The sequence below is a fragment of the Nestor notabilis genome, unplaced genomic scaffold (genome assembly GCF_000696875.1).
Source record: "Nestor notabilis isolate BGI_N333 unplaced genomic scaffold, ASM69687v1 scaffold4108, whole genome shotgun sequence".
Classification (NCBI taxonomy): Eukaryota; Metazoa; Chordata; class Aves; order Psittaciformes; family Psittacidae; genus Nestor; species Nestor notabilis.
Window position 1 is genome coordinate 950 of NW_009938572.1, and position 6727 is coordinate 7676.

The following is a 6727-nucleotide window of genomic DNA, read 5'->3' on the forward strand; positions in this document are numbered from 1 at the left end:
TATACACTGGGCTTGATGTGCTGTGGTATGGAATACCCCTTTGACCAGTTTGGGTCAGGTGTCCTGTCTCTGCTTCCTCCTGGCTTCCCCTCCTCCCTGGCAGAGCATGAGACTGAGAAAGTCCTTGGTCAGAATAAACATTTCTTAGCAACAACTAAAAACATCGGTGTTACCAGCGTTGTTCCCAGGCTGAAAGTCAAAAACACAGCCCTGCACCAATTACTAAGAAGGAGAAAAAATGACTGCTGTAGCTGAACCCAGGACCAAAACTAAGATACCAAGTTTCCACAATGCCTTCCCTTGCTCCCCTCCTCTTGTTACTACAATTCACAAAACATGTTTCACCCTTGCAGTTTGCTAAAGAGATTGGAATTGCATCAGGAGGTACCAGCTGTTGCCAAGACTCAGCAGGAACAGCCTGCCTCTCCCCTCCAACCCCCATAGAGAAGTCACTGCTGACCAAGCTTCCCATCCTCCCAGAAGAAGGGCTAGCTTCAGACTGAAGTCTAATAGCAACAGTTCAGCCGGAGATTTTTTTGCCGATGTCATTATCTAAGACTAAGAGAAAGGCTAGAGACATGACCTCAAGCTTTTTGGCTCTGGTTAACTACCATGTATTCTAAGCTTATCTTACAATCGTGTCAAAGACTGGACTGTCCCTCCACGAAGAATTTACTATGGTCTGCAAGTCCGGAAATTTAGTCACAAGTGTCTGGTAGCACAACCAATGTTTTCACAATTTTGTGTAGATTGAATAAGCTCAGCTCCTGAAGGGTGGCTATAATCCTGGTCTTTATTTTCAGCTTGTTCACTGGAGAAAAAGAAGCAGCTTTACTGCGAAGCACATATTCTGCAATTGAATGAAGGTGACCTGAGGTATGAAGAGACACATACACACTGAAAAAAAGGCGCATAGTATGCAACTCTTCTGATATGGCAAGAAAAAACAATTGCTTCATTTTAAGCAAAGTATATTTATAGACATTTACCTAATGTGAGGAACTACATCTGTGCCACTGAAACGCAAGTCTTCCCTTGTTCCTTCCTATTTTTTCTGTGCTTTATATAAAGGTATCATGCAGACCATGCTTGTAGACAACATGTATGAAGGAGGTCGAGTTAGAAAAGTTAACTGTGCTACTGCTTCATCCAAAGCAGCCACCAGTCAGCGCAAGAAGGAAAACTTCTAAGAGTATAGTGCTGGACACACTGCTATGAGGAACATATTGCCAAACCTAATGCTTGAGAGACTACACAGTATTTTGTAAATGAACACCATCATTTTATCTAGTGATGATACTGTACCTGCTTCAACTCTGGTAGTTGCTCTTAACAGCTATGGGGATGTGAACAAATCTACATCTTGGGGGCTATCACAGTCAGGTTCAAATCATTCCCGTTACTCTAGAGAAGGACAGCATAACAATTTAGGCTTTAATAAGCAAAGGCCACACTGTTGTATCAAACAGCAGAATAGAAGCCTCTGAACACCAAAGGCTTTGGGGAAAGTACTGGTGCTATTGTCTTGTGTGAGAATTTGCCTTGCACTCAAAATAACAGAGCTTAACTCCCTTTTTGAGAACACTTTATTTTAACAAAGGAAAGCTTTACCTCTCAGTGTTGTTATAGAAAAAGACCCAACAAGAGGTGACAGAATTATTCCACATGCTCTTGTCTGTTCCACAAGATGAAGCCTGTACCTGCCAAAGTCTGCCATACTAGTTTGGCCAAATGTGCAATTACCTCACTTGGAGGCACTTTCTCCACAATGGGTTATCAGAGAAAATACATCACTTCAGACTTTTCAACCTTTTTTCCTACTACTGAAGTCTGAAGGACACTTAGTCACATTCCCAATAAGAGTCTACAGAAGTGAAATTTCAGGATACCCACATAGAATCATAAAACATCTCAAGTTGGAAGGGAATGATAAGGATCAGAGACCAACTCCTTGTTCCTCGTAGGATTATCTAAAATTAAATCATATGATTAAAAGCATCCCGCAGATGGTCCTTGAACTCTTGACAGGGTTGCTGCTGTGATCACTTCCTTGAGGAGCCTGTTCCAGTGACTGACCAGCATTGTCGTGAGGAACCTTTTCCTAGTGTCCAATCTGAACTTCCCCTGATGCAGCTTCATTCCAATTCCTAATATCCTGTTGCTGGTCACCAGAGAGTGGAGATCAGCACCTCCCCCTCCACTACCCCCTTGAAGTTGTAGACTGCAATGAGGCCACCTCTCAGGCTTCTCTTCTCCAAGGTCAGCAAGCCAGGTGACCTCAGACACTCATAATTCTTCCCTTTGAGACCCTTCACCATCTTGGTTGTCCTCCTTCTACATAAACCACTACTTTCTTTGGTGACGATTACAGTTGGGCTCAACAGCTATACCAAAATCAGACTCAGAATCATTCTTCTACTCTGAAGTCAGAAAAGCTAATTAGGCCATCTTCAAGGCTAACATCAAAAAACAGGTGTCTTAGGGCAAATTGGGCTGCCTTTATAATCCTAATCTTACAAGGTAAATAAATTAACACCCATGAAGGAGAAAGTTCCTCAACCCAGCGTGTGAGATCATAGTGAGTGAAGAGGTTAACATCTCAATAACCACCTTTGGACATCACTTAACTTCCCTTATGCCACTGAGAAACAGACAAGTAGATATGCTACTATTTGCTCTTCAACAAACTTAGTTGGCCAAATTTAAGAAAACGTAGTAGCAGGTAGATCAAAATGAAAGCCAGCTGACTCCATAGATACATGGGTACCTGAGGTGAAGGAAAAAGAGATCACGTTTCCTGACTTCATTAGCCTAAGTTCTTCTGATTTCAAGCTCCTGAACTCCAACAACCTTAGCCCCAAGCAAAGGTTGGGGCTAGGATACAAGAATAACCTGGTGTTCCTCACTCCCATGTTCTATCTGCTACAGACCCTCATGTCACTACAAGAACCAAATAGCCTGTAGAATATGGAATGAGAAGCAAGGGATAATTCAGACTTTGGTAATACAAGTCCACTGTTGATAAGTTGACAATGCTTGTCATTTCTTTATGGCTGTTTTTGGAGGAGTTAATTCTTCCTAAGTCTGACCAAGCACCTTGAGAAAGAAAACTGGTGCTACCAAGCTGAGAACAGCTTCCTAAAGAAACCAGAAAGCTTCTGCAGCAACAGGGATCCTAACTCTTTCAGCTGTGCTCTGCGTGCTATATCATCAATATGAAGTGATAAGTAAGCTATGAAGTGACAAGTTAGGAAAACAAGTCAGGAATAGACCCCTACTCCTAACAGGAGCTATCACTAGAAGATCTATCCCTTGAACTTGTTTTACCTTTCAGGCTCAGCTCACAGTTTTGTTAAATTCTGAAGATACAGTTATATTACAAAATCTACTTTGGCACACTGGTATCATCAAAAGGCCTGAAAGGTAGAGGGCTCCTGAATCTGAAGGTAGCAAAAGGACTCTCAGAACAACCTTTTTCAGATTCAAAATGGCATCTTTACATATTGGCTTTAAAGCAAAGACTATCTGCTTTTCCTTGACATGTCATCCATGATAGCATAAAAAGATGCAGGAGATGTGTACGGCATATGTATGGCTGACATAAGTCTCTAAGCGGGGACTTACCTATACTTACATCAAGCAAGTCTGCATAGAAATTCCTTAAGTATGACAATTCTAGTGTCCTGCAAAATTCATTATGGAGCAGGCCATTCCTCCAAACAGGCCAACTGCTGCTACTAAGAAAATTCAATGCTCATGAACAGCAAATACAGATGGTTGAGAACTGGTGATTACATACAAATGAAGACTTTTTTCAAGCTTTAGGCACCACTCAAGTAGGACAATAATTTATGGTTTGCTCTATACCATCTTACTGTAGATGTGGTTAGAAGCATAAGCCCAGCCTTAGTACACAGGAGCAGCTAAGTAAGAAACTCATTGCTTCAGTGGGATTAGCGTGACTATTATCCTATCCTGCTGTCTTGATTTCAGAAGAGCTCAGCAGTGTCACAGCTGGGTTGACTACAGCTGGGAATGAAACTGGGGACTTAGGTCTACAGCTTCTTCGGGCTCATGCTTCAGTTATTGCAGAAAGTAGTGCTACACTGCATACTGGCAACAGGCCACACAATCAGGAGGACAATGTAGATAATGCCCTCTATAAGCAAATGGGAGCAGCTTCATGCTTGCAGGCCCTGATCCTCATGGGGGACTTAAACCACCCTGATATCTGTTGGAGGGACAGCACAGTAGGGCTCAAGCAATACAGGAGGTTCCTTGAATGTGCTGATGACAACTTTCTCATGCAAGCAATAGAGGAGCCAACAAGGAGAGGTGCTATGTTAGACCTTGTGCTCATAAACAGGGAGGGGCTGGTGGGGAATGTGATGCGCCAGGGCAGCCTTGGCTACAGTGATCACAAGATGTTGGAATTCGAGATCCCCAGGGCAGCAAGAAGGGCATGCAGCAAGATCACTGCCCTGAAGTTCAAGAGAACAGACTCTGACCTCCTCAGGGACCTGCTCAGTAGGGTCCCGTGGGATACAGCCTGGAAGGCAGGGGGGCCTAAGAGTGCTGGCTAATATTCAAGGATCACCTACTCCAAGCTCAGGAGCAACACATCCTGACAAGAAGGAAATGGGGCAAAAATTCCAGGAGACCTCCATGGATGGACAAGGAGCTGCTGAGCAAACTCAGAAGGAAAAAGGAAGCCTACAAAAGGTGGAAGTAAGGGCAGGCAGCCTATGAGGAATTCAGGGATATTGTCCAGGAAGCTAGGGATCAGGTCAGGAAAGCTAAGGTCCAGACAGAATTAAGTTTGGCCAGGGATGTCAAGGATAACAGGAAGGGCCTCTATAGGTATGTTGTTGCCAAAAGAAAGACCAGGGATGATGTGGGCCCTCTCAGGAAGGAAATGGGAAACATAGCTACCCTGGATTTGGAGAAGGCTGAGGTTCTCAATGACTTCTTCACCTCAGTCTTCCTTGGCAAGTGCTATAAGCCACACTGCTCAAGCTGCAAAAGACATGTGGAGACTGGGAGAGCGAAGGCCTTAAGTCCACTGTAGGAGAGGATCAGGTTAGAGATCATCTTCAGAATCTGAATGTGCACAAATCCATGGGACCCAATGAAATTCATCCATGGGTCCCACGGGAGCTGGCAGATAAAGTTGCTAAGCCACTGTCCATCATATTTGAAAAATCATGGCAGTCAGGTGAAGTTCCCAGTGACTGGAAAAAGGGAAATACAACCCCCATTTTCAAGAAGGGGAAAATAGAAGATCCAGGGAACTACAGACCAGTCAGTCTCATCTCTGTGCCTGGCAAAATCTTGGAGCAGATTCTCTTGGAAACCATGCTAAGGCACATGAAAAACAATGACATGGTTGGTGACTGCCAAAATGGCTTCACTAAGGGCAAATCACACCTGACCAATTTGATGATCTTTTATGATGGGTCTACAGAACTGATGGATAGGGGCAGAGCAACTGATGGTGTCTACCTGGGCTTGTGTAAAGCATTTGACACTGTCTCATGTGACATCCTTGTCTCTAAATCGGAGAGACATCAATTTGATGGCTGGACCACCCAGTAGATAAAGAATTGGCTGGATGGCTGCATGCAGAGAGTCGTGCTCAACTGCTCAATGTCCAGTTGGAAACCTGTAATGAGTGGTGTCCCTCAGAGGTCAGTGTTGGGACCGATCCTGTTCAACATCTTCATTGGCAACATGAACACTGGAATTGAAGCACCCTCACCAGAATCTGAAGGGGGCCTACAAGGATGCTGGAGAGGGACTCTGCATCAGGGACTGTAGCAATAGCACAAGGGGTAATGGGTTCTAACTTAAACAGGGGAAGTTCAGGTTAGATACAAGGAAGAAGTTCTTTACTGTGAGGGTGGTGAGGCACTGGAATGGGTTGCCCAGAGAAGTGGTAAATGCTCCATCCCTGTCATTGTCCAAGGCCAGGATGGACAGGACCTTGAGCAACCTGGTCTAGCAGGAGGTGTTCCTGTCCATGGCAGGGGGGTTGGAACTAGATGACCTTAAGGTCCTTTCTAACCCAAACCATTCTGTGATTCTAAGACAATTTTTACTTGTAGCTTAATTTAACATGAGGAATTATTAGCGAATCGTAAAGCACAAAGCAGAGGGTTGAAACCACATCATTAATAACAGTGTGCAAACAAGGCTGCAACAAAATGTAGTACTTATATTACTTTGTTCAAGTACACCTCTTCAGAGGAAGAAAACTACTGAGCATCCCAAGTCCTCCAAGGAGTGCTTATTACTAGAATGTAGTAAACAGCTCACATGACATGGCCAAAAGGAGACTCACTACAATCTTTTCACAAATTATCAACAGCACTCTGCTTTGACATCAGAAAGAGCAGCATCCTCTCACTTTCTAGGCAAGCACAGGTATTTGGAACCATACAGACTGTCTCACCAGTCTTATTTTGGAACACGAAGAAGTCATGAATGGAGTCTCTTCCCTTAAATCTAGAAAGCAAGTATATTACATTAAAACAACATTTACTTGGGAAAGGAATGAAGGACCACAGGAGTGCTAAACAGCATAATAAAGTGGGAAACCTAATCTAGACAAGTAAGTACCTGTGACTTAAGTTTCAGAAAGAATGTGGCAATTGTGCTGGAGTCCTATTCCCATAAGAGCATTACAAAGACTAGAGTAGAATACACATTCAGTTAGTCATATTTTTCT